Source organism: Notolepis coatsorum (genome assembly GCF_963971535.1).
Source record: "Notolepis coatsorum genome assembly, contig: SCAFFOLD_152, whole genome shotgun sequence".
In the NCBI taxonomy this organism is placed as follows: Eukaryota; Metazoa; Chordata; class Actinopteri; order Aulopiformes; family Paralepididae; genus Notolepis; species Notolepis coatsorum.
The window spans coordinates 448764-475572 of NW_028169776.1; positions in this window are offsets into that span (position 1 = coordinate 448764).

The following is a 26809-nucleotide window of genomic DNA, read 5'->3' on the forward strand; positions in this document are numbered from 1 at the left end:
GAGTAAGGTCAAGCAGTAGTCTGACCAGTTTGTTTTGAGATGTTTGTAATTTTGTTTTTAGCGCCTTTGAGGTGCTTTGGTACCATGAGGTGCAAGCATAGTCGTAGTACCCTTGAATGAGTGCTCCTGCCAGAGTCTTCAGGGTATTCTTGTTTACCAGTGAGGAGATCCGGTACAAGAATCGAGTTCGTTGGTTGACTTTTTTTATTACATTGGATGCCATTTTGTCACAGGAAAGATTTGCCTCTAGGATGGAACCCAGGCAGGTAATATCTTCTTTCCTTGTGACAATATTGTCACCCACTGTAACTGAGAAGCCGTCGGTCTTGCTGAGTTTGTTATTTGAACCGAAGAGAATGGGCTCTGTTTTGCCCATGTGTAATGATAGTTTGTTATCAGTGAGCCATATGCAGATTTTGCCTAGTTCTGAGCTGAGGGTTTTTTCAACCTGTAACTTGTTCTTGTCAGAGACCAGCAGGGCTGAGTCGTCCGCAAACAGGAACAAGTTGCAGTCACAAGCTGACGACATGTCATTTGCATAAATTAGGAACAGTAGTGGACCTAGTATGCTTCCTTGTGGAACACCACAGCTTACTGTGAGGGGGGGGGATAGGGTACCGTTTACCTCCACCATCTGCTCTCTCCCCTCCAGGTAGGATTGCATCCAGCTCACTGATAGACTATCAAAACCAATTGCTTTTAGCTTGTCAATCAGAATGGTGTGATTGACAGTGTCGAAGGCCTTTTGTAGGTCCAGCATGACCATGCCGCAGTATTTGCCCGCGTCCACCTCTTGTTTGATGTGGTTGTTTAAATAGAGAAGGCATGTGTCAGTGGAGTGGGATGTTCTGAAGCCAGATTGGAATTCGGAGATTAGATTTTTTTCCGCAAGGTATTTTTCGACCTGTTCGTATACAATTTTTTCCATGACTTTCGAGATGGAGGTAAGGATAGAAACAGGGCGGTAGTTGCCTGGGTCTAATTTACTGCCTTTTTTGTGCAGAGGGGTCACTCTCGCGATTTTGAAGTCCTTGGGGACGTGTCCCTGTTTTATGGAGAGGTTTATTATGTGTGTGATGACTGGGGTGATGGCGGCTGCTGAGTCTCTGAGGAATTTGGAGGGGATGTTGTCATGGCCAGTGGCCTTGTTAGGTTGGAGGGCGCTCAGCTTTTTGAGTACCTCATCTGTTGTTACCATTTCCAGTTTGAAGTCGTCTTTGTGGACCCCTAGGTTCTTGTAGTATGCTACTATGTGTTCTACCCAGGGAGCGAAATTAACTTTTTGACTCACCGGCCAGTGGCGGGTAGTAGGGATGGGTACCTTTCACATTTGAACCGATACCGGTACCGGTACCTGTGAATCGATACCGGTACCCAACGGTACCTTTTTTCGGTACTTTAAAAAAAAATTAAAAATAAATATTTTTTATTAATCTTTTTTTTGTTTACTTTTTTTTTTTTTACTTTTTTCTTTTCATGTCAACGTTCACACGCACAATATATGCTTACCTAGGATTTGACTTGATTCAACAACAAAGCAGTCGGAGCAATGACAAGCCGAAAACTGTCGAAATTTTATTTACCTACCTCAGTCGTAAAAAAAAATCCAAACTTCAAATAACTACAATTTCGACAGTTTTCGGCTTGTCATTGCTCCGACTGCTTTGTTGTTGAATCAAGTCAAATCCTAGGTAAGCATATATTGTGCGTGTGAACGTTGACATGAAAAGAAAAAAGTAAAAAAAAAAATTAATAAAATTTTTTTTTTTTTTTTTTTTTTCGGTTTCTCACTTGATTCGATACTCGGTAGTACCGACGTGTTTCGGTTCGGTACCTCAAAAGTACCGAATTCGGTACCCATCCCTAGCGGGTAGATGGGAAGAGTCTACCCGCCAAGCATATTTCTTACCTGTCAAAATCTTTTTGATTAAAAAAAATATATATATATATTTTATATAAAAAATATTTTTTAAATAAAATGTATATTATATAATCATACTTGTAGTTGTATTATCTGCGAGACATCGCCACCACGCAATAAGTCAAAATGCTTGCTATCTGCAAACAGCTCCACTGTCTGTGTGTATACTTGAGTAGCCTCCAGCTCCAGCAATGATTCTCCGGCCCTGCAGCTAGACCCTATATTCAGCTAGACCCTACATTCAGCATGCAAGGATTCTCCGGTGATGCAGCTGGACCCTATTTAACGTGAAACGTTACGGTTCTTTTGTCAAATCACATTCAACATGCCCTCAGCTAGAATACGCATTCAATCAATGTTATAAGACATTGATATCAGGAGCTATCTGTAGCTACTGCTAGCCCGGTAGATAACGTTAAGACAATTTAGTTTACTGGGACAGATGGATCTAACGAGAGCTAGCTAAGCTAGCTAACGAGGGAACGGAGGTATTATGCACTCGAGTAGACTATTGCTGGAGCATTTGTTGATATCAGCAGCTATCAGTAGCTAGCCAGCTAGATACCGTTAGACAATGCCTCGTCATGTATTAAACTAAAAGTGAATAGTTGACTGGGTCATTGTTTAAACAGTAACGTTAGCTCCTGGAGGTCCGATATAGACTAGAGGAGACGGAAGTAAACAAGCCAAATGATAGCTTCCGATTGGTCATTTGCTTTTTTTTCTCATGAAACCAGTCACGTCACTCTACTGTGATTGGACCGTTGACTTGAGTGCGATGTGGGACTTGTAGTTTTTTAACGATCTCGCGGCAGAGAAAAAAAAGACGAGCGGCTATAATCTGTACTCGCACAAGAGTATCGTTATGAACTACACGTCTACACGCCACACGGCGGGCAGCCCTCTAAGTGTCATGCGCCAAAGGTAAAAACAGACCGCCCCTGGCGGGCGGCGGGCGGCGGGCTTTAGTTTCGGTCCCTGGTTCTACCCCATAATGCCCTGAGTGGGAGGGTAGTTTGTTTACCAGTGTTGTGGCTATGTTTGTGAAGAAACTATTTAAGTAATTGGCTACATCCAGCTTTTCTGTGATGAGCGTGTTGTCCGTGTTTATGTTTGAGAATCTGGTTTTAAGTTTTTTACTGCAGCCTAGTTGGTTATCGAGTAATTTCCAAAGTTCACGTGGTTTGTTTTTGTTTTCCTCGGTTTCGTCATTGATGATTTTTTTTTTTTTGCTGTTCTGATCATGGAGTTTACATAATTTCTTAGCCTGTTTCTTTCCAGTTTGAGTTCAGTCACGTGGGCTTGGAGTTCACTGCTCGTGCTTATGGTAAGCTTTGACTGACTTTTACGAAACTCAGAGAATTTTTTGTCTCTGGTTTTCATAGCGGTCAGTATTTCAGCGTGCATCCAATGTAATAAAAAAAGTCAACCAACGAACTAGATTCTTGTACCGGATCTCCTCTCTGGTAAACAAGAATACCCTGAAGACTCTGGCAGGAGCACTCATTCAAGGGTACTATGACTATGCGTGCACCTCATGGTACCAAAGCACCTCAAAGGCGCTTAAAACAAAATTACAAACATCACAAAACAAACTGGTCAGACTACTACTTGACCTGAACCCCAGAACCCACCTCACCCCTGCCCACTTTGACAACCTAGGATGGCTTAGAGTAGACGACAGAGTACAGCAACTTGCAATGGGCCTGGTCTACAAGATACACTATACGACCGGGGTGCCCATGTTTAGGGGTGCACCGATATATCGGTCGGGTATCGGTATCGGCCGATAAGTGCCTTGTTGACTGCTATCGGCCTATCCGCCGATAAGCTCAAATGTGCCGATAGCAGTCGCCGATAAATACCCATCAATTTGTGTAGCGTCAAAAGGCAAAAAAAAAAAAGTTCACTCGCGACCTACCTGCACAACGCCCGCCGTCCCCCACACACAAGCTACTGCATCAAAGTTACTATTTATGATTAACAAGGCATTCGTTTTGTGGCATTAACGTTATATAGTTAGTGTTACACGGACAATAACATCAGCATATTATTATTACCCATAGCAGCAAGGCATTACTCCGAGTCCGTTCATTAGCTACCGGGAGATGCAAGACTAACGTTACTGGTGAAAATGTGATTTGCGTTGGAATACTCCTTTGCCAACTTGCTGTACTTTGCTTGCAGGTCTGCAGCCATTATTGCTGCATTATGAATAGCCCCAACTTTAGCCAAGGTAACGTTATGGCTAAACCTTTAACAATAGTTAACGCTAGCTTTCGGTTAGCTGTTCAATGCTATTAATAACACAACTCCCCGTCAACACCCTCTCTCGGGAAGATGGCATTTAAGAAAGTATCTGCTGTTAAAATGACACAAACATTCGTTTTGTGGCATTAACGTTATATAGTTAGTGTTACACGTTCAATAACAAGCATATTATTTACCCGAAGATAGCAGTAAACAAGACATTACTCCGTTAGTCCGTTCATAGCTCGGTTCCATTCCGTTGCTCATTCCGTACCCAACTACACATTCTGCAATCTGTTAATAAAGTTTTCAACCAGACAAATGTATAGAAAGGCTTTGTTTTATTATAACATTTGTTGCAGTAAAATCATTGTCTCATTTGGTCCGGCGCTCCATGCTGTGGAGCGCCGGTCGGCGGGCCGGGCAGCTAACGTAGCTCTGCTCTCGCAAACAGAACAATGGCGCCATGCCCGAAAGTAGAAAAATTAATAAACGCTTGCCGATTGGTGGTAAGGACAGCAGGAGGTGGGTGCTAGCGGTGTGGCGTAATTGGCCGAATCGACTGTCAATCAAAATGGTTCCATTGCATTGGTTGAAAGCTCTGGTTGAGAGAATAGTATCCCGCTGCAGGCCGCAAGAATGGTTCCATTGCATTGGTTGAAAGCTCTGGTTGAGAAAATAGTATCCCTCTGCAGGCCGCAGGACGATACTGGGAGAGAGATAGTGATACCATAAACATATTTCTTGATGTTTCCTTTTTTTAAGTAAGTAAAGAGGCCTACAAATACAAACATACACATACAAATATACAGTAGTTTCATTAAAAAAAAAAAAATTTAAAAATTTTAAAAAAAAAATTACAAATACTTATATACAAATATACAAATATCGGTATCGGTATCGGCCGATAGTGTTAGTTGAACAATCGGTATCGGTATCGGCGGCCAATTTTCATATCGGTGCATCCCTAGTCAAAATACTTCCCAAAGGTCAGTGAATACCACAACCACTACACCAGAGGAAGCTCAACAAATCATGTGAAACCCAGATTCGGCTCAAACAAGGGACTAAACACGTTTCGCAATTATGCCACAACAATGTGGAACGCCCTACCCAAAGCTGCAAAGGAATGTGAATCCCTGCCCACATTCAAAACCGCTCTTAAAGAGCACCTACGGGAGGCTGCAATTCGAAACTGGCCACCGTAAATGCCCAAAACCCCCACCACCTCCTAATAGACAGTCTCTCCCCACCGCATGTAAATTTCTCTCCCACCCACCCACCCCCTCCTAATGTACAGTCCCCTCCCCATCATATGTATATACTATGTCAGGATCTAGGGGTTACAGTACTGTATATTTGAATACCGTTTATGTCACAAATGTATCAGTACTAAATACCCATATGTCCCTATGCCATAAATGTCATGTATGTTGTGTATGTCATAAATGTCTATATGAATTGAAAATGGGGGGACCCTGATGGAAACAAGACAAACGTCTTTCTCAGGTCTGCATCCCCTTAACAATTGTATGTATTGAGCCGTACTGTATTGTACCCATTCTGCAATCTGTTAAATAAAGTTTTCATTCATTCATTCATCCACGGCTCCGCGCGATTTTTTACCCTGGTGGTTCTTAGGGGGGCCATGTTGTTTAGTATCGTTGAAAATTTGGTTTTGAAGCCAAGCCATGTTTCTTCAACCAGTGTACCATTGAGCTCATCTGACCAGTCCAGACCCTCCAGTTCAAGGTTAAAGGCCTCGCTAGAGTAGGTTTTGAGGTCTCTAGATGTGACCTGTTTTGTGACAGCCAGCCGTTTGTTTTACAACACCAGAGGGAGCTCCACAAATCATGTAAAACCCAGATTCGGCTCAAACAAGGGACTTGTCGCAATTATGCCACAACAATGTGGAACGCCCTACCCAAAGCTGTAAAGGAATGTGAATCACTACCCACCTTCAAAAACACTCTCAAAGAACACCTACGGGAGACTGCAATTCAAAACTGGCCCCTACAAATGTCCTAACCCAGTTGTACAATAAATACCAAGCATGGCTTTGTCAGTATTGCAATGTACCCAACCCCCCCCCCCCCCCCACCTCCAATGTACAGCCCCACCCAACCCCACCCCACCTACCCAACCTCCTCCAATGTACAGTTTCTATGTAAAATGTAGATCAGTATTCCAATGTACAGTGCCCCCCCCCCCCCGCCAATGTACAGCCCCACCCCACCTACTACCCAACCTCCCCCAATGTACAGTTTCTATGTAAAATGTAGGTCAGTATTCCAATGTACAGTGTCCCCCCCCCCCCCACCTACCCAACCTCCCCCAATGTACAGTTTCTATGAAAAATGTAGGTCAGTATTCCAATGTACAGTGTGTGTCCCATGGCCGTAGCCAGCTATGAGGTCACCGAGGTCCGGACCTCGGTAACTATTTGTAACTATTAAAAAAAAATAAAAAATTATATATATTTTTTTTTATAAAAAAAATTATTTGTAAATCTGGTATGTCATAAATGTATAGATGTAGCAGTACTGTCTATCTGTATGTCGTGTGTGTCATATGATGAATTGAAAATGGGGGACCCTGATGGAAACAAGACGAAAGTCTTTCTCAGGTCTGCATCCTCTTAACAATTGTGTGTATTGAGCTGTACTGTACTGTACCCATTCTGCAATCTGTTAAATAAACTTTTCAATCAATTTCAATCAAGCTTTTTACCGGTACAGAATCCGAGGCGGGAGATCTGGTTCCATGGCTTGGCGGGGACCATTCACTTTTATTTTCAGATGTAGGTAGGTAGGTAGGTCAACAATGAATGGAAAAATTGCTCACCCATGCCACCCATGCCTACGACGGAAGGCAGCCTGCAGTTTATCCTCATCGTCCATAAAAATTAGATAGGCCGCAAGGGGGTATGCCATTTTTCCAGCTAGCTCAAATGTTGCTCGTCGCGAGAGAAGCAGCACACAGACATGAGGCTCCCCCAGGTGCTGAGAGGAGGTGAATGAATGAATGAATGAAAACTTTATTTAACAGATTGCAGAATGGGTACAATACAGTACGGCTCAATACACACAATTGTTAAGGGGATGCAGACCAGAGAAAGACTTTCGTCTTGTTTACATCAGGGTCCCCCATTTTCAATTCATATAGACATTTAAGACATACACAACATACATGACATTTATGGCCTAGGGACAGTCCAGGGTGCGATCCACGGGGTGAGCTCGGTCCGCTATAGCTCCCCTAGTGGCCTAGATCAGACACCAGCTCCCCTGGGCTGGGGGTCTCTAAAGCTCCCCTGGATGTCTCTAAATTACTGAAAATAAATGCTACTTTTGCCATGCATTTCTAATTTTTCTGTAATTTTCTGTATCATCACCGTGTATAATAATAAACGTATGCTATTTTGGATGTATGATTAATGATTTGCGCACTAATTCACACGTAATATGGCAACATGCATGCTATTCTTGCAATTACCATTCGGAGCGTGGCGGCGCTGCAGCCTGCACGGCACACATCAAACTTGACCCACTTTGTATGTAACCTGTGCTGTGGCTGTTACTTGTTGACACAGACAGTGATCGTTTTGACAGCCAGTAAAATGTCTAAACGAAAACAAGTAAGCCTAACCAATTTTGGTTTCACGAAGACAGTGAAGCTGACAGAGCAGCAGGAGGCGGGAATCGGATCATCTACAGGCGCAATTACACCTGCGGCTGGTGCTGCTCCGGTGGCCGTGGGGACTATTATTAGTATTACAACGATCAGTGACGGTGCCGGCGCCGAAGAAGCTGGAGATGGGGGTAATTTGGGTAACAGCTGAATGAATGAATGAATGAAAACTTTATTAACAGATTGCAGAATGGGTACAGTACAGTACAGCTCAATACATACAATTGTTAAGGGGATGCAGACCAGAGAAAGACTTTCGTCTTGTTTACATCAGGGTCCCCCATTTTCAATTCATCGTAACATATATGACATACATGACATACCGATAGACAGTACTGCTACATCTATACATTTATGACATACCAGATTTGCAATTACAGTACTGTTTGTGATACAAAAAGAGTCCAGAAAGAAAAGAGTATATACATTAGGCGTAGAAACTGTACATTGGATTGGGTAGGTGGGGGTGGGGGGGGACTGTACATTGGAGGTGGGTGGGGGGGGGGGGGTTGGGTAGGAGTGGGGGGGGGTTGGGTAGGAGTGGGGGGGGGTGGGGGGTTTGGTAGGAGGGGTGGGTGGGGGCAGGCATGCGTTGTTCATGGGACGGGGTAGCACGGTGTGCAAGCTCACTGAGTATTAAAGATTTGAGCAGAAGCGCGTGCACGCACATGCATGGTTGTGCGCGCATGCGCGTGCACTCAAGAACGCGCTGCGCTCGACTCGGCTCGTCTGTTTACCTGCCTCCCGGCGCTACCTAGCATTATCATAACAATAGCCGCTAGGCCGGTGTTTTCAACCACGTCTGGACTCTTTGTGATGTAAATATGGAATGTCCCAAGTTGCTGCTGTTTACAGAGTGTATTGTTGTCCAAAGGTGAATAATGTATGAGGACGTGTCTCACCGTTTGGAATTGACAACTGTTTTGATTTAACCCTTCATTCACCATCATTCACCTTTGGACAACAATACACTCTGTAAACAGCAGCAACTTGGGACATTCCATATTTACATCACAAACTTTGGGACTGAGTAGATAATTAATTAATCTTCTCTTTATTTTTATTATTTATATTAAAACTGAATCAAACCATAAACAAGGTTGCCTGTTGGGATGTTAGATCCTAATGTGAAAAACTGATTTTATATGTCTGCACTTTATGTGCTCATTTTATGCCTGTTTTCTTCTGTTGTGAAGCACTTTGAGCTGCAGTTTCTGTATGAAAGGCTATACAAACAAAGTGTATTATTATTATTATGTGCGCAAGGGAACATATGCGCATGCGCGCGGGGCCGCGCGTGCGCGCGCCCATGCGCGCGGCGTCATTATCCTGCGTGCCGGCTCAGTCCATATTAACAACGCACCACTGGGTGGGGGACACTGTACAACTGTACAAACAACCAGGGTGCGATCCAGGAGGGGAGCCCGGTGAGCTATAGCTCCCCTAGATCAGACATCAGCTCCCCTGCAAACTTGATTTGCGATTTTTTGGGGGGTCTCTAAATTACTGAAAATAAATGCTACTTTTGCCATGCATTTCTAATTTTTCTGTAATTTTCTGTATCATCATCGTGTATAATAATAAACGTATGCTATTTTGGATGTATGATTAATGATTTGCGCACTAATTCACACGTAATATGGCAACATGCATGCTATTCTTGCAATTACCATTCGGTGCGCGGCGGCGCTACAGCCTGCACGGCACTGTCGGCACACATCAAACTTGACCCGTATGTAACCTGTGCTGTGGCTGTTACTTGTTGACACAGACAGTGATCGTTTTGACAGCCAGTAAAATGTCTAAACGAAAACAAGTAAGCCTAACCAATTTTGGTTTCACGAAGACAGTGAAGCTGTCAGAGCAGCAGGAGGCGGGAATCGGATCATCTACAGGCGCAATTACACCTGCGGCTGGTGCTGCTCCGGTGGCCGTGGGGACTATTATTAATATTACAACGATCAGTGACGTTGACGGTGCCGGCGCCGAAGAAGCTGGAGATGGGGGTAATTTGGGTAATCAACAGAAGATGAAGATGCTGAAGCTGAATATAACCACCCCACCACCACCACCTCCGAGTCCTCTCAGACTCTCCCGCCAGCGGCAGGGAGGGGCAGCCCCGGCAGGGTTGGAGGAGGAGGAGGGGCTGGTGCTGCTGCCGGCTGGAGCAGCCAGCAATGGAGAGAGTGGAAGATCTGTTGCCCATGGCTGTTCCCTAAGGATGGAAGCTTGGGTTGCACAGTATGTAGAGACGCAAAAAGTCTCATTCTTTCTGAAAAGCTAATTGGCACACATTTATCAGAAGAGTGGATGAACGGGGATGTGAATGCAAATGCACAGAACAACTTGCGCAAAAAAATATACAAGCATCGAGATACCCTATCACACAAAAGGGCAGTTGAAATCGCAGCAATTAAACAAAAGGACATTCTGCCAAACAAGGTGCTTGAGATAAATTCCAAATTAATGGAAGAAACACAATTTTCATTCAGAACCGCCTATATGGTGGCCAAGGAAAGGCTGGCTTATAAGAAACTCCCGCCCTTGATGAAGCTCCAGGAACTCCATGGCACAAAAGTAGGCACTGTACATAGATCCGATAAAGCGTGTGCTGAAATCATAGCCCACATTGCACAGCAAATGCGGAAGAAGTTTGTTTCTAATATTAAAGAGATGCATTCAAAAATAAGCATCACCATTGATGAGAGCACAGTGCATGGACATGCTTATTGCATTATATATGCGAGATGTGAGTGGGAAAGGAGACGTGGACAATGTGTTTTTAGATATTGTAGAGCTGACACATGGCACAGATGCAGAATCCATCTACAACAGCTTGAGACAGAGCTTTCGCCAGGCGGGATTAGATGATGAGTTTTTGAAGACACACCTCATCAGCATCGCCACAGATGGGGCTTCAGTTCTCACCGGCAAAAACACTGGAGTGGTTGCAAGGCTTAAACGCGACTTCCCAAACATTCAGTCCATACATTGCCTGGCCCACCGCCTAGAATTGGCAGTCCACGACTCGCTGAAAGACGTTGCTGGATGTAACCACTTCGAGTTTTTCATCGCCAAGCTGTACTCTCTATACCACCAGTCCGCAAAGAATGCGAGATTACTTGAGGAAGCAGCTGCAGATCTAAATATGCAGATTTTGAGAATCGGGCAGATCTTCACCATCAGGTGGGTGGCGAGCAGTTTTAATACTGTAAAAGCAGTCTGGAACAACTACCCTGCTTTAGCACGCCACTTTAAAACGGCAAGTGAGGACACATCTCGCAGTGACACTGAGAGGAAGAAATTCCTGGGGCTCCACAAACACCTCACAAACTCTGGGTTTTTAGTTGATCTGGCTTGCATGAAAGACATTCTCCGTGAGCTGCAGGGCCTGTCACTGAAATTTCAGCTAAGAGACATGAGTCTAGTGGATGCTAGTCGCCACATTCAGCAGTGTATTGATGTACTGAAAGCCATGAAAGTGAGTGGAGGAAAATCAGCACTGAAGGCCGGACAGCACACGTCACAAGGACTGTTCAAAGATGTTGAACTAGTTGAGGGCAGGGGCAAGATTAATCAGAGTCAGTTTTATCAATCTGTGATTGACAATCTCACAAAGCGAATGCCAGAATCAGACCTCCTCCATATGCTGAAACCCCTCGACAAGCGTTTTTGGCCACAGGACCGCAACACACTGATCCTGTATGGAGAAAATGAGGTACGGGCCCTTTGCTAAAATACTTGGAGAACCTACCAGAGAAGCGGTTGAGGAGTTCCGCAACTGGAAGCTACAAGATGAAGCACCAGGCAAAACACTGGAAAAGCTGTGTACAGCAAGCAGGACATACCTTCCCACCTCATCTGAGTGCGAGAGAGGCTTTTCAGCCGTTAATGACACTGACAGCAAGACCCGCAATAGGTTGCGTGAAGCCAGCCTCTCATCACTCCTTTTTGTGGATCTTAATGGACCCCCGTTGGAGAGATTCGACCCAATGCCCTTCATCACGTCTTGGATTAAAGCAGGTCATCGTCAGTCCACATCATGGGCTGGTGGACGAGAAGCAAAGGCAGCTGATCCCAGGCATTTGTGGTCGCTTCTGTGTTAAGGTAAGACCTGCTTTTCCTAATTACAGTAACTGTATTATTATCATTATTGCTCATTTATAACATTTCTATGGAGTAATGCTGAATAAAAATGCTAAACATATATGTATTTATATATATATACACTCAAGCCCGGATTAACCACCACATAGCCTGTACAGTTTAATTATTAATTAATTTGTATTAAACCCTGGTATTTATGCCTATTTGTGACAGTGGTACTGCCTCCACCCTGCTGCCTCCACCCTGCTGCCTCCACCCTGCTGCCTCCACCCTGCTACCTCCACCCTGCTGCCTCCACCCTGCTGCCTGCTACCTCCACCCTGCTGCCTCCACCCTGCTGCCTCCACCCTGCTGCCTGCTGCCTCCACCCTGCTGCCTGCTGCCTCCACCCTGCTGCCTCCACCCTGCTGCCTGCTACCTCCACCCTGCTGCCTGCTGCCTCCACCCTGCTGCCTCCACCCTGCTGCCTGCTGCCTCCACCCTGCTGCCTCCACCCTGCTGCCTGCTGCCTCCACCCTGCTGCCTCCACCCTGCTACCTCCACCCTGCTGCCTCCACCCTGCTGCCTCCACCCTGCTGCCTCCACCCTGCTACCTCCACCCTGCTGCCTGCTGCCTCCACCCTGCTGCCTCCACCCTGCTACCTCCACCCTGCTACCTCCACCCTGCTGCCTCCACCCTGCTACCTCCACCCTGCTACCTCCACCCTGCTGCCTCCACCCTGCTGCCTCCACCCTGCTGCCTCCATCCTGCTACCTCCACCCTGCTACCTCCACCCTGCTGCCTCCACCCTGCTGCCTCCATCCTGCTACCTCCACCCTGCTGCCTCCACCCTGCTGCCTGCTGCCTCCACCCTGCTGCCTCCACCCTGCTGCCTGCTGCCTCCACCCTGCTGCCTCCACCCTGCTGCCTGCTGCCTCCACCCTGCTGCCTCCACCCTGCTGCCTGCTGCCTCCACCCTGCTGCCTCCACCCTGCAGGGCCTGCTCCCCAACACAACATGTCCAAAACAGATGTTAAGATATTGTAGATTTGTAGATTCTTGTGTCTTCTTTGTCTTACTGTATGTTGAATGGTTTGTCGCTCCATCCCAGGGCACATTTCCCCACATGCCATGACCCGACCACATCTATAGGCATTATCACTTGTATTGATCCAGATCATTCAGATTTCGTACCACATCCAGCCAGGCAGGAGATGCCCACAACTGTACCCAGCTGCCCTGTCATGAGGCCATTGGTTAAGAACAGTATAGATCCTAATCAAAAACATTTCCAAAGAAAGTACGACATGATTTTTGATATGATAAAAAGTACAACACGTTTCTTTCCCTAAAGGTTTCCAGGATAGACTATGGTGGAGTGTGCACCAGAAGGTGTTCCACATATTCCTTAAGTATACTATGGTGTCAAGTACACCAGGATGTACATGTACAATGTACCTATGTGTATATATATGTGTGACATATCCTATAATTGTTCAGTGGTTTAGCCTTGAGTTGTGTTCAAATCAGGCTTATTTCCAACCTACTGTATCTCAACCAAAATATTTTGATTGGTTGGTGGCGCCGCGCCCCCTGGTGGAGAGAAGGAGAAGAAGAAATGTTCTTTTTTGGATTTAGATTTTGGACTCTAAAAATACAATAAACATGTTTAAAATAAATAATAATTACTATGTTTGTTTGTGTTTAAAATGCACAATAACGTTATAATATATAAAATATAAATCATTGTTTTGAGATTCACGTCACTCACAGTGGTGACTGTGGTGGGCGTCAGCGTCACTGCAGGCAGCCAATGTATCGATTCGTCGCAGCCAATGTAAATGCAGCAAGCAAATAAATGTAGCCTATTAGGGTCTTCAAATATGATATGAAATATGGGCGCGTTTCCTAGTGGTCGAAGCAAGCTCAGTGACTCGTCAGTCGAGAAATAATGCTTGGGACCAGGAGTATTTCATATTGTTAGTAAGTCAGGAGTCTGAGAGATAATCATCTCTATCTAACTTTATCATGGAATGTGCTGTGGAAGCCCCGTCTCCTCGCTGAGAGGCGCGCCACGCACCTCCCCCCCCCCCCCCCCCGGTACAGAATCCGAGGCGGGAGATATGATTTCATGGCGGGGACCATTAACTTTTATTTTCAGATGTAGGTAGGTCAACAATGAATGGAAAAATTGCTCACCCAGGGCCATACAACCCTTGATTAACATTGAAGGCAGCCTGCAGTTTATCATCATCGTCCGAAACAACAATATACTCAGCAGCAGGGCGGGGGTTTGCCATTTTTCCAGCTAGCTCAAATCAAATGTTGCTCGTCGAGAGAGAAGCGGGACACGCCTGTAACTGTTCCGCAACAGTAAGTTACTTCCGGGGTAGGCCTGATTGGCCCCGACAGGCACGTGACAGGCGCGCGGCTGGCCTGTAACTGTTCCGCAACAGTAAGTTACTTCCGGGGTAGGCCTGATTGGCCCCGACAGGCACGTGACAGGCGCGCGGCTGGCCTGTAACTGTTCCGCAACAGTAAGTTACTTCCGGGGTAGGCCTGATTGGCCCCGACAGGCACGTGACAGGCGCGCGGCCACGCCCCCCCGCGGCAACCTCAGGACGCGCAACTGTTCAACGCCGCGCCGCAGAGGAGGAAGAGGCAGGAGTTCGCGGCACCTTTCACATCCCTTTCACATCGCAGTCATCATAATAACATAATAATAATCGCGCCGCAGTCGGCAGTTGAAGTAAAGTAAGTGCTGTATTTTGAAGTAAAGTAAGTGCTGTATTTTATTTCACATCAAGCAAGATTCACGGCGCCTTTCACATTGTAATATCATAATAATAATCGCGCCGCAGTCGGCTCACTTTTCCCATGTGCAGGCAGTCATCCACGCTGCAGCCATCTAATATTAATCACTTTTCAACGTTGAAGTAATGCTTAAGTTATAACTTGAGTCAAGAAAGCGCGAGCTTCACTCACTTTTCCCATGTGCAGGCAGTCATCCACGCTGCAGCCATCTAATATTAATCACTTTTCAACGTTGAAGTAATGCTTAAGTTATAACTTGAGACGCTGCAGCCATCTATATTGAAGTAAGTGCTGTATTTTATTTCACATCAAGCAAGATTCACTTTGTCACAAGTGCTTAAGTTATCACATCAAGCAAGATTCACTTTGTCACAAGTGCTTAAGTTATCACATCAAGCAAGATTCACTTTGTCACAAGTGCTTAAGTTATCACATCAAGCAAGATTCACTTTGTCACAAGTGCTTAAGTTATCACATCAAGCAAGATTCACTTTGTCACAAGTGCTTAAGTGCGCCTATCAGCTAGCTGACTGATGTAAATCTCATTACGCCCTCATGGTACGCGCGCATCAGGCAAGGCCCTTAAAACAAGATTACAAACATCACAAAACGCACTGGTCAGACTACTACTTGACAGTAAAGGAATGTGAATCTCTACCCACATTCAGCACCGCTCTTAAAGAGCACAGGCGGGAGGCTGCAATTCCCCCACCACCTCCATATATCCATATATACATATATTCCAATATACATGTATATATTCCACGCACGCCGTATGTATATTTCTCTCCCACCCACCCCCTCCTAATGTATATACTCTGTCAGGATCTAGGGGTAACAGTACTGTATATTTGAATACCGTTTATGTCACACACGTATCAGTACTAAATACGCATACGCCCCTATGCTGCAAATGTCGCATATGTTGTGTATGTCATAAATGTCTATATGAATTGAAAATGGGGGACCCTGATGGAAACAAGACAAACGCCTTTCTCAGGTCTGCATCCCCTTAACAATTGTGTGTATTGTGCCGTACTGTATTGTGCCCCATTCTGCAATCTGTTAAATAAAGTTTTCATTCATTCATTCATTCATTCCCTCGTTGCAAGGAAGGACGCACATGCGATGGCGGATCACGTGGATCACTGCTATGCCAGGTACTTCATTTGGTGACTAGATTTCAGAAGGCTAATTGTAACCATATGTATATTTCTCTCCCACCCGCCCCCGCCCCCATCATGCGTATATATAATATACTTTGTCAGGATCTATGGGTAACTACTGTATATTTGCATATCGTATATGTCACAAATGTAACAGTACTAAATACGCGTATGTCATGTATGTCCCCATGCCATCAGCGTCATAAATGTCACTATGAATTGAAAATGGGGGACCCTGATGTAAACAAGACAAAAGTCTTTCTCTGGTCTGCATCCCCTTAACAATTGTGTGTATTACGCCGTACTGTATTGTACCCATTCTGCAGATATTTGTGACAAATAAAATGTACTATTATTTGGCCGGTAAAAATATACTTGGCCGGTGGATTTTTTTCATCTACCAGTGGGTGAAAAAGTAAAATGTTTGCGTTCATTTGGACTTTAGACGCCGTGGTGGGGTTTGTGACCACCCAGCGAGAGCACAAGAGACGAATATAGAGGACTACCTACAGTTAAAGGTAATCGCTGTCGTGGATTATGATTATGATCATTCCTAGTCGCAAATTACCAGTAGGCTAATTGCATCTCTCCTGTACGCAGGGTTGGCTGCCTGACAAGTTTCCACTTCATGTGTGCAAGTATGAAGGCGAGGTACGCCCATTAGGAGACCACACTGGTTTCGTCTCTACAGTACGCGCGGATGTCCGCACTGTGGAACAGGCCAAGGAGTGGGCGGCATTGGTGAACGTGTCATCTGGGGTGACATGGCGAGTGGAGGTTACCCGACCATCGCCGGGGGGCAGGGCCCTATTCCACGTAAGAATTGCGTTGTCAAAACGTCTTACTGTCATTTGTTACTACCATTTCTGTCTTTCACCCATACTGCTAGGCCATACACGCAGGCCATACTGCTAACCCATACTGCATTCAATCAAAATGTTGCAGAAACGTTACCGGTGCCAGCATAAGACGCGGCACGTGACATTTAAAAACACCGGCTGCCAAGCTACCATGGAAGTTCAAATGAAAAATAGAAGAAGCCTGTGAGTTTGAACTATACAATACTTATAATTCAATTATTTTTATGGACATAACAGTTGGGGCCTAGTTTTAAATTGTTAAGTTGATTTTGTTTCACAGGAGCAAAGACCCACATATCGCTCATTTCCCATTGGAAGTTCGCATTGTGAATAGGCACAATCACAATCTCCATGTCGCAGATGCCATGCGCTATAGAGATGTTGGACAAAAGGCCATAGACGTGTTGACCGGGTTATTAGAGTTAGGCCACACGCCTCCTTCTGCTTTGTTTGTGCTAAAGCAGAATCTGGCAATTGAACACGGAGACGACTACGTCTATGCTGCAGCCAACAGAGAGATCTGCCCAGACCTGGCCTATGTGCAAAGGTAGACGTTCAGTTATACAGTACTGCCAAAATATTCATAACCGCGTAGATGTTCATTTAATTGGAATTGTATGCAGTTACTAAATTAGTGTTCTTTGCCAGATTGTCCGGAGCGTTGACCAAGGACAAATATGGCACCCAGCGTGGTGCAAGTATGTTGGAAGCCCTCGGGAATCAGGTGGACGCGTACAACGCCGCGTGCCAGGACAGGCTGCCAGGACAGCTGTGCTGTAATGGGAACCTCTTCTTGCGGGGGCCCATTAGTCGCAGTGGCCTCTCCCCTCATGAAGCGAGTGCACCACCAGGTATTTTGGCTATTTGTATCTGTATACTGTGATTTTGTCATGGTGTTCCATTCAGTGGTGCTGAGGTGGCAACTAACTAAATCGCCTACCAGTTCGCCTACAGAGCCAACAGGTCCACGGAGGACGCCATCGCCACGACTCTCCACTCTACCCTGTCCCATCTGGAGAGAGCGGGGGGGGCTACGCACGGCTGCTCTTGCCCCCCCCCACGCACACGCACACACAACATTAACATTAACAATTATCTTTTACACCCCCCTGTTTATATTAATGTTATTTATGCCCCACCCCTGTTTTTATATTTAATACTGTGTTTAGGACTGTTTTTATTTTTTTACTAGCACCTAGGGCACCTAGGGTTGCATTTTAAATTTCGTTGTAACAACTGTAACAATGACAATAAAGAACTATTCTATTCTATTCTATTCTATTCTGCTCTATTCTATTCTAAACAACACACTAACTAACACTAACTATGCCTGCCTCTGTGTCCGTCTGTCTGTCCGTCTGTCCGTCTGTGTTTGTCGGTCTGTCAGCTGAAGCACAGTGGCGAACTCTGCTTCATAGATTCCTCCGGCAACATGGACAGGGAGAACATCAGAGTTTTTTTGTTGCTGACCCACAGCCCTGCCGGAGGTCTACCATTGGGGATCCTTTTCTGCCAGTCTGAGGATGAGGAGACTATTTTTGAAGGGCTACAGCTGCTGAAGAATTTGATTGGAGAGAGGGCCTTTGCCGGCAGGGGAGAAGCTGGGCCACAGATCTTCCTGACGGACGACTGCGCGGCAGAGAGGGGAGCTTTAGGGAGGGCATTCCCACAAGCCACTTGCCTCCTGTGCATTTTCCATGTGCTACAAGCAGTATGGCGATGGCTGTGGAGCAAGGCGAGTCTGGTGGAGTGCAGAGACAGGCCAACTCTGTTCACTCTGGTTCAAGGGATGCTCTACTCCAAGGAGACAGCAGAGGTGGACAGGCTGTACTCTGCAGCGAGAGAGCACCCTGTTGCTGTCAGGTTAGTGCTTAGACATTCCCACAATCACATCCCACAATCACACAGCAGTCTTGCAAATTCGGTGCAAGAAAGTCAGGAGGCTTGCATTTGCATACTTCATGTGTCTACCTCTTCATGAGCCTGCTGTCATTACATCGATGTATGTGCATTTTCTGTGTTTGTTTCCTTATTTGATCAATTGCAGGTATGAAAAGTACCTGCGGTACATTGAGCGCCTGTACAGTCGCAGGGAGTGTTGGGCACTAAGCTACAGGGGCAGCCACGGTCTCCTCACCCGGGGAAATAACACCAACAATTACGCTGAAGCAGCGATGCGCGTCCTCAAAGACGGGATCCTCCAGAGGACGAAAACCTTCAATCCAGGCCAACTGTTTGACATCCTGACCAAACAGCTGGAGGTCTACTATGAGGCCCGCATTGTGGATGTTGCCCTCGGACGCTGGCGGACATATCAGAGGAGGAGATTCCTTCCGCAGGTTACCGACATCACTGAATCTCAGATCCAGCAGGTACTATATCAAATGCATACTTTTAGAGATGACTACAGTAACCAGTGCAGATTTAGCGTGCAGATTTAGCCATTGTGTAATGTCCCTTGTATGACGCATGATTTGTATAGCTTGAGGACAACAGGTACGAGGTGAAGGGCTCGGTGACGGGGGCGTACATCGTGGACGCGGAGATGGAGCTGTGCTCATGCCCGGCAGGACAAACTGGGGCACCCTGTAAACATCTGGCAGCAGTGGCCAAGTTTTACACTGTGGATATGTCCAACACTTTTCTCCCGACAACTCCGGAGATGAGGGGAGTACTGCTCAAATTAACATCAGCAGGAGGTAAAACTAATACCTTTCTTTTCACAATAAACTAGGGATGCTCGATATTGGCTTTTTTACCGATACCGATATACCGATATTGTCAAACTCTTAATTTCCGATACCGATATCAATCGATACCGATATATGCAGGGTTCCCCCCCCCCCCCCAAAAATGGAATAATTTCAGGTAATTAACATTACATATCTCTTGTTGTGGAATTAATGCATACTTTTGACAATAAATAAAATCAGAAATTGTTCTTACGCGCTTGCCTGGGTAAATAAAGGTTATAGAAATGTAAAAAAAACGATACCGATATTTTCCGATATCACATTTTAATGCCGATATCGGCCGATAATATCGGTAGGCCGATAATATCGCACATCCCTACAATAAACCATAATAGACCTTTCCTACACTGAACGCAATGCCGCTTATTCTTATATTCTGTATACTATAGCAACCGTCCCCTTGGGCTTCCTTCAACCCCTGAGACTTGCTCAGCCCCTGAGACTTGCTCAGCCCCTGAGACTTGCTCGACTTGCTCAGCCCCTGAGACTTGCTCAGCCAGCATGCCAGTCATTCCAGGGTAAGTAATACCACCCTTGCAGCATGCATGCACGCATGCACGCACACGCACGCACACGCACGCACGCACACACACACACACACACACACACACACACACCATAAGATGTGACATACTGTAGTTGTTGATATGCGCGTGTCTTTGTGTCAACAGACGCCACCCCTGGGCCAAGTGGTACGGCGACAGATCAAACAGACGCCACCCCTGGGCCAAGTGGTACGGCGACAGATCAAACAGACGCCACCCCTGGGCCAAGCGGTACGGCGACAGATCAAACAGACGCCACCCCTGAGCCAAGCGGTACGGCGACAGATCAAACAGACGCCACCCCTGGGCCAAGCGGTACGGCGACAGATCAAACAGACGCCACCCCTGGGCCAAGCGGTACGGCGACAGATCAAACAGACGCCACCCCTGGGCCAAGCGGTACGGCGACAGATCAAACAGACGCCACCCCTGGGCCAAGCGGTACGGCGACAGATCAAACAGACGCCACCCCTGGGCCAAGCGGTACGGCGACAGATCAAACAGACGCCACCCCTGGGCCAAGCGGTACGGCGACAGATCAAACAGACGCCACCCCTGGGCCAAGCGGTACGGAGACAGATCAAACAGACGCCACCCCTGGGCCAAGCGGTACGGCGACAGATCAAACAGACGCCACCCTGGGAGAAAGTCCACATTACTGTCTGAGAAAGTCCACATTACAGTTCTACATTTGTTTTGATGTGAAAATGATGCTGCACTTAGCACTGACTGCACTTAGCACTGTCTGAGAAAGTACACATTACAGTTCTACATTTGTTTTGATGTGAAAATGATGCTGCACTTAGCACTGACTGCACTTAGCACTGTCTGAGAAAGTACACATTACAGTTCTACGTTTGTTCTCATGTGAAAAGTGATGCTGCACTTAGCACTGACTGCACTTAGCACTGACTGAGAAAGTACACATTACAGTTCTACTTTATAAAATGCTAATTGTAAATATGTTTGTCAATGTTAATAATATGAGAAAGTACATAATAGTTCTACTTTGACGTTTTAATGTTGGACCAAAGCAGCGCATGTAATTAGAATACAGGCAAATAAAAGTAATTTAGTTTAAAGTACAATCTTGGCTGTCTTTTTCTCTCAGCGCTTCAATGCGTAGATCTTGCCTTCAACAATGTATGCCTTTCAAATGTTAAATGATAAATGATTGCATGACTGCCGACTGCGGCGCGATTATTATGACTGATGACTGCGATCGCGACGCTGTACATATGTCTCTATGATAAATGATTGCATGACTGTCGACTGCGGTGCGATTATTATGACTGATGACTGCGATCGCAACGCTGTACATATGTCTCTATACTATTTTATTTCATACAACAATGTATGCCTTTCAAATGTTATTATGACTGATGACTGATGATCGCGACGCTGTATTGATTGAAAACTTTATTAACAGATTGCAGAATGGGTACAATACAGTACAGCTCAATACACACAATTGTTAAGGGGATGCAGACCAGAGAAAGACTTTCGTCTTGTTTACATCAGGGTCCCCCATTTTCAATTCATCAGGACATATATGACATACATGACATACAGATAGTCAGTACTGCTACATCTATACATTTATGTACATATGTCTCTATACTATTTTATTTCATACAACAATGTATGCCTTTCAAATGTTATTATTGATTGATTGAAAACTTTATTAACAGATTGCAGAATGGGTACAGTACGGCTCAATACATACAATTGTTAAGGGGATGCAGACCAGAGAAAGACTTTCGTCTTGTTTACATCAGGGTCCCCCATTTTCAATTCATCATAACATATATGACATACACGACATACAGATACAGTACTGCTACATCTATACATTTATGACGTACCAGATTTGCAAATACTGTTTGTGATACAAAAAGAGTCCAGAAAAGAGTATATACATTTGACGTAGAAACTGTACATTGGAGGAGGTTGGGTAATTGGGTGGGGTGGGGACTGTACATTGGAGGTGGTTAGGGTGGGTGGGGGACACTGTACAACTGTACAAGCAAAACTACATTGGAATATTGACAACCATACTTGGTAATTTACTGTACATTGGAGGGGGTTGGGTTAGGACATTTACAGGGGCCAGTTTCGAATTGCAGTCTCCCGTAGGTGCTCTTTGAGAGCGACAACACACATAAGGTTTTTGATTGATTGATTGATTGAAAACTTTATTAACAGATTGCAGAATGGGTACAATACAGTACAGCTCAATACACACAATTGTTAAGGGGATGCAGACCAGAGAAAGACTTTCGTCTTGTTTCATCAGGGTCCCCCATTCATTATGACTGATGATCGCGACGCTGTACATATGTCTCTATACTATTTTATTTCATACAACAATGTATGCCTTTCAAATGTTATTATGACTGATGACTGCGATCGCGACGCTGTACATATGTCTCTATACTATTTTATTTCATACAACAATGTATGCCTTTCAAATGTTATTATGACTGATGACTGCGATCGCGACGCTGTACATATGTCTCTATACTATTTTATTTCATACAACAATGTATGCCTTTCAAATGTTATTATGACTGATGATCGCGACGCTGTACATATGTCTCTATACTATTTTATTTCATACAACAATGTATGCCTTTCAAATGTTATTATGACTGATGACTGCGATCGCGACGCTGTACATATGTCTCTATACTATTTTATTTCATACAACAATGTATGCCTTTCAAATGTTATTATGACTGATGATCGCGATGCTGTACATATGTCTCTATACTATTTTATTTCATACAACAATGTATGCCTTTCAAATGTTATTATGACTGATGATCGCGACGCTGTACATATGTCTCTATACTATTTTATTTCATACAACAATGTATGTCTTTCAAATGTTTAAATGATAAATGATTGCATGACTGCGGCGTATGCCTTTCAAATGTTATTATGACTGATGACTGCGATCGCGACGCTGTAAATATGTCTCTATACTATTTTATTTCATACAACAATGTATGCCTTTCAAATGTTTAAATGATAAATGATAAATGACTGCGGCACGATTATTATTATTATGATGACTGCGATGTGAAAGGCGCCGCGAACGCCTGCCTCTTCCTCCTCTGCGGCGGGCGGCGTTGAAGGCGGAAAGCAGCAGCCTCGTTGCGCGTCCTGAGGCGGCCGCGGGGCGTGGCCGCGCCTGTCACATGCTTTCGGGGCCAATCAGGCCTACCCCGGAAGTAACTTACTGTTGCGGAACAGTTACAGGCAAGCGGCCTGGGACATGTGTCCGCGCATGCGCACGAGGCTCCCCCAGGTGCTGAGAAGGTGAATGAATGAAAACTTTATTTAACAGATTGCAGAATGGGTACAATACAGTACGGCTCAATACACACAATTGTTAAGGGGATGCAGACCAGAGAAAGACTTCCGTCTTGTTTACATCAGGGTCCCCCATTTTCAATTCATATAGACATTTAAGACATACACAACATACATGACATTTATGGTATAGGGACAGTCCAGGGTGCGATCCACGGGGTGAGCTCGGTCCGCTATAGCTCCCCTAGTGGCCTAGATTAGACATCAGCTCCCCTGGGCGGATTTGCGCTGACGGGGATTAACTTGTTTATGTCGCCAGATATCTGTCACAGATTCACAGCTAACGCTAGAGAGCAAGGAGGACACGTAACAATAATTATAAAAAAAAAAAATATATATATAGGTGGGGATGATGCGCGTGCGTGGATGAGAGGAACAGAGGAACAGACGGTCGGACAACAAGGATGAGGAGGTTCTGATGGTGGTTCCGTGTTCGGTGACTCCATGGGGGGCGACTACAGTAAGAGCAGGACGGTGAGTGACGTGGTGTTACTGTACCTGCTGTGTGACGTTACACTGTACCTTCTGCAGCCGCGACTGCTGGGGATCCCCCCCGTTCCACGTTATTAACCCTTTCAATGCATGTCTGTCTGCCTGTCTGTCTGTCTGCCTCTCTGTCTGTCTGTCTGTCTGTCTGTCTCTCTGTCTGCCTGTCTGTCTGTCTGTCTCTCTGTCTGTCTGCCTGCCTGTCTGTCTGTCTGTCTGTCTGTCTGTCTGTCTGTCTGTCTGTCTGCCTCTCTGTCTGTCTGTCTGTCTGTCTGTCTGTCTGTACACACACGGCCAGCAAGCACACGGGGGAGCCATTGTGTGCAGTGTACACACACACACACACGCACACACGGTGTGTGTTCGGCCTATATGTTTAACATTCAACTGAGGGGAAGAGGAGGAGGAGGAGGAGGAGGAGGAGGAGGAGGAGGAGGAGGAGGAGGGGGAGGAGGAGGAGGAAAAGGAGGAGGATGTGGAGAGGGAGGAGGATGTGGAGAGGGAGGAGGAGGAGGAAGAGGAGAGGGGGAGGAGGAGGAGGAGGAGGAGGAGAGGGAGGAGGAGGAGAGGGAGGAGGAGGAGGAGGAAGAGGAGAGATGGGGAGGAGGAGGAGGAGGATGAGGAGGAGGAGAGGGAGGAGGAGGAAGAGGAGAGAGGGGGATGAGGATGAGGAGGAGGAGCAGGAGGAAGAAGAGGAGGAGGAGAGGGAGGAGGAGGAGGAGCAGGAGGAAGAAGAGGAGGAGGAGGATGAGAGGGAGGAGGAGAGGGAGGAGGAGGAGGAGAGCAGAGCTCCTAGTGGTCAACAGTGTCAGACTGTGGTTGTACTGGGCAGCTCCTAGTGGTCAACAGTGTCAGACTGTGGTTGTACTGGGCAGCTCCTAGTGGTCAACAGTGTCAGACTGTGGTTGTACTGGGCAGCTCCTAGTGGTCAACAGTGTCAGACTGTGGTTGTACTGGGCAGCTCCTAGTGGTCAACAGTGTCAGACTGTGGTTGTACTGGGCAGCTCCTAGTGGTCAACAGTGTCAGACTGTGGTTGTACTGGGCAGCTCCTAGTGGTCAACAGTGTCAGACTGTGGTTGTACTGGGCAGCTCCTAGTGGTCAACAGTGTCAGACTGTGGTTGTACTGGGCAGCTCCTAGTGGTCAACACCATCAGACTGTGGTTGTACTGGGCAGCTCCTAGTGGTCAACAGTGTCAGGTTGTACTGGGCAGCTCCTAGTGGTCAACAGTGTCAGACTGTGGTTGTACTGGGCAGCTCCTAGTGGTCAACAGTGTCAGACTGTGGTTGTACTGGGCAGCTCCTAGTGGTCAACAGTGTCAGACTGTGGTTGTACTGGGCAGCTCCTAGTGGTCAACAGTGTCAGACTGTGGTTGTACTGGGCAGCTCCTAGTGGTCAACAGTGTCACACTGTGGTTGTACTGGGCAGCTCCTAGTGGTCAACAGTGTCAGACTGTGGTTGTACTGGGCAGCTCCTAGTGGTCAACAGTGTCAGACTGTGGTTGTACTGGGCAGCTCCTAGTGGTCAACAGTGTCAGACTGTGGTTGTACTGGGCAGCTCCTAGTGGTCAACAGTGTCAGACTGTGGTTGTACTGGACAGCTCCTAGTGGTCAACAGGGTCAGTCTGTGGTTGTACTGGGCAGCTCCTAGTGGTCAACAGTGGTCAGACGGTGGTTGTACTGGGCAGCTCCTAGTGGTCAACAGTGTCAGACTGTCGTTGTACTGGACAGCTCCTAGTGGTCAACAGGGTCAGTCTGTGGTTGTACTGGGCAGCTCCTAGTGGTCAACAGTGTCAGACTGTGGTTGTACTGGGCAGCTCCTAGTGGTCAACAGTGTCAGACTGTGGTTGTACTGGGCAGCTCCTAGTGGTCAACAGTGGTCAGACTGTGGTTGTACTGGACATCAGCTCCCAGGTGTGAATGTGTGGAAGTGTGTCCAGAGTGTGAAGCAGGGTGTTGCTGAAAAGGAGCAGACAGACACCCAGAACCCACCCTGTGGGTAAATACAATAAAGGATATTCTTGCGTAACTGTGAACAGTGCCACTATATATAATATTCATATTCATTTTTTTTAACAATATATTTATTGGGTTTTAGTTTGCAAATTACAACATGTATATCAGCAGAGCAGTATTCAGCAAACATTTTCACCCCGTTCTCCCTCCCCTAACCCCACCCCACAAAATAATAATTAACTTCAAAAACAGGTTCACATAGGAAGGATACAGATTTAAATAAAAAATAAACATAAATAAATAATAATACAACCAAAATGTTTTACACATTAAGTAAAGGGTGTTTCTTGTCGTTTTTACACAATGATAAGAGTTGTCCCACAATACTCCCCCTAATCCCGTTCTTGTTGAAGCAAGTTCCCAACATTCGTATTATGCTTTAAGAAGTACACAAATGGTCCCCAGGCATTATCAAAAATGTTTTGTTTACGTCTAACAATATACACCATCTTTTCCATTGACATATTTGAAGCCATTTCTTTAATCCACATACCAATTCTTGGTCCATCAACATTTTTCCAATTAAGAGCTATTACACGTTTTGCTTGTAATATGCACATATCTATAAATCTAAACTCTTTGCGTTGTAGATGTGGGGTGGTAGGATATAAACCAAGAATAAAAAGCTTGGGATTCAATGGCAACTTCTTTGATAAGATTTGATCGATCAGATCAATAACATCTTGCCAGAAGGTTTTCACTTTCACACATTCCCATATGCAGTGGAACAGTGTCCCCCTTTCCTCACTACACTTAATACAAGTATCTGGAATATTATCATTAAACTTATGCAATTTAACAGGAGTTATATATGTACGCATCAGCCATTTATATTGTATAAGTT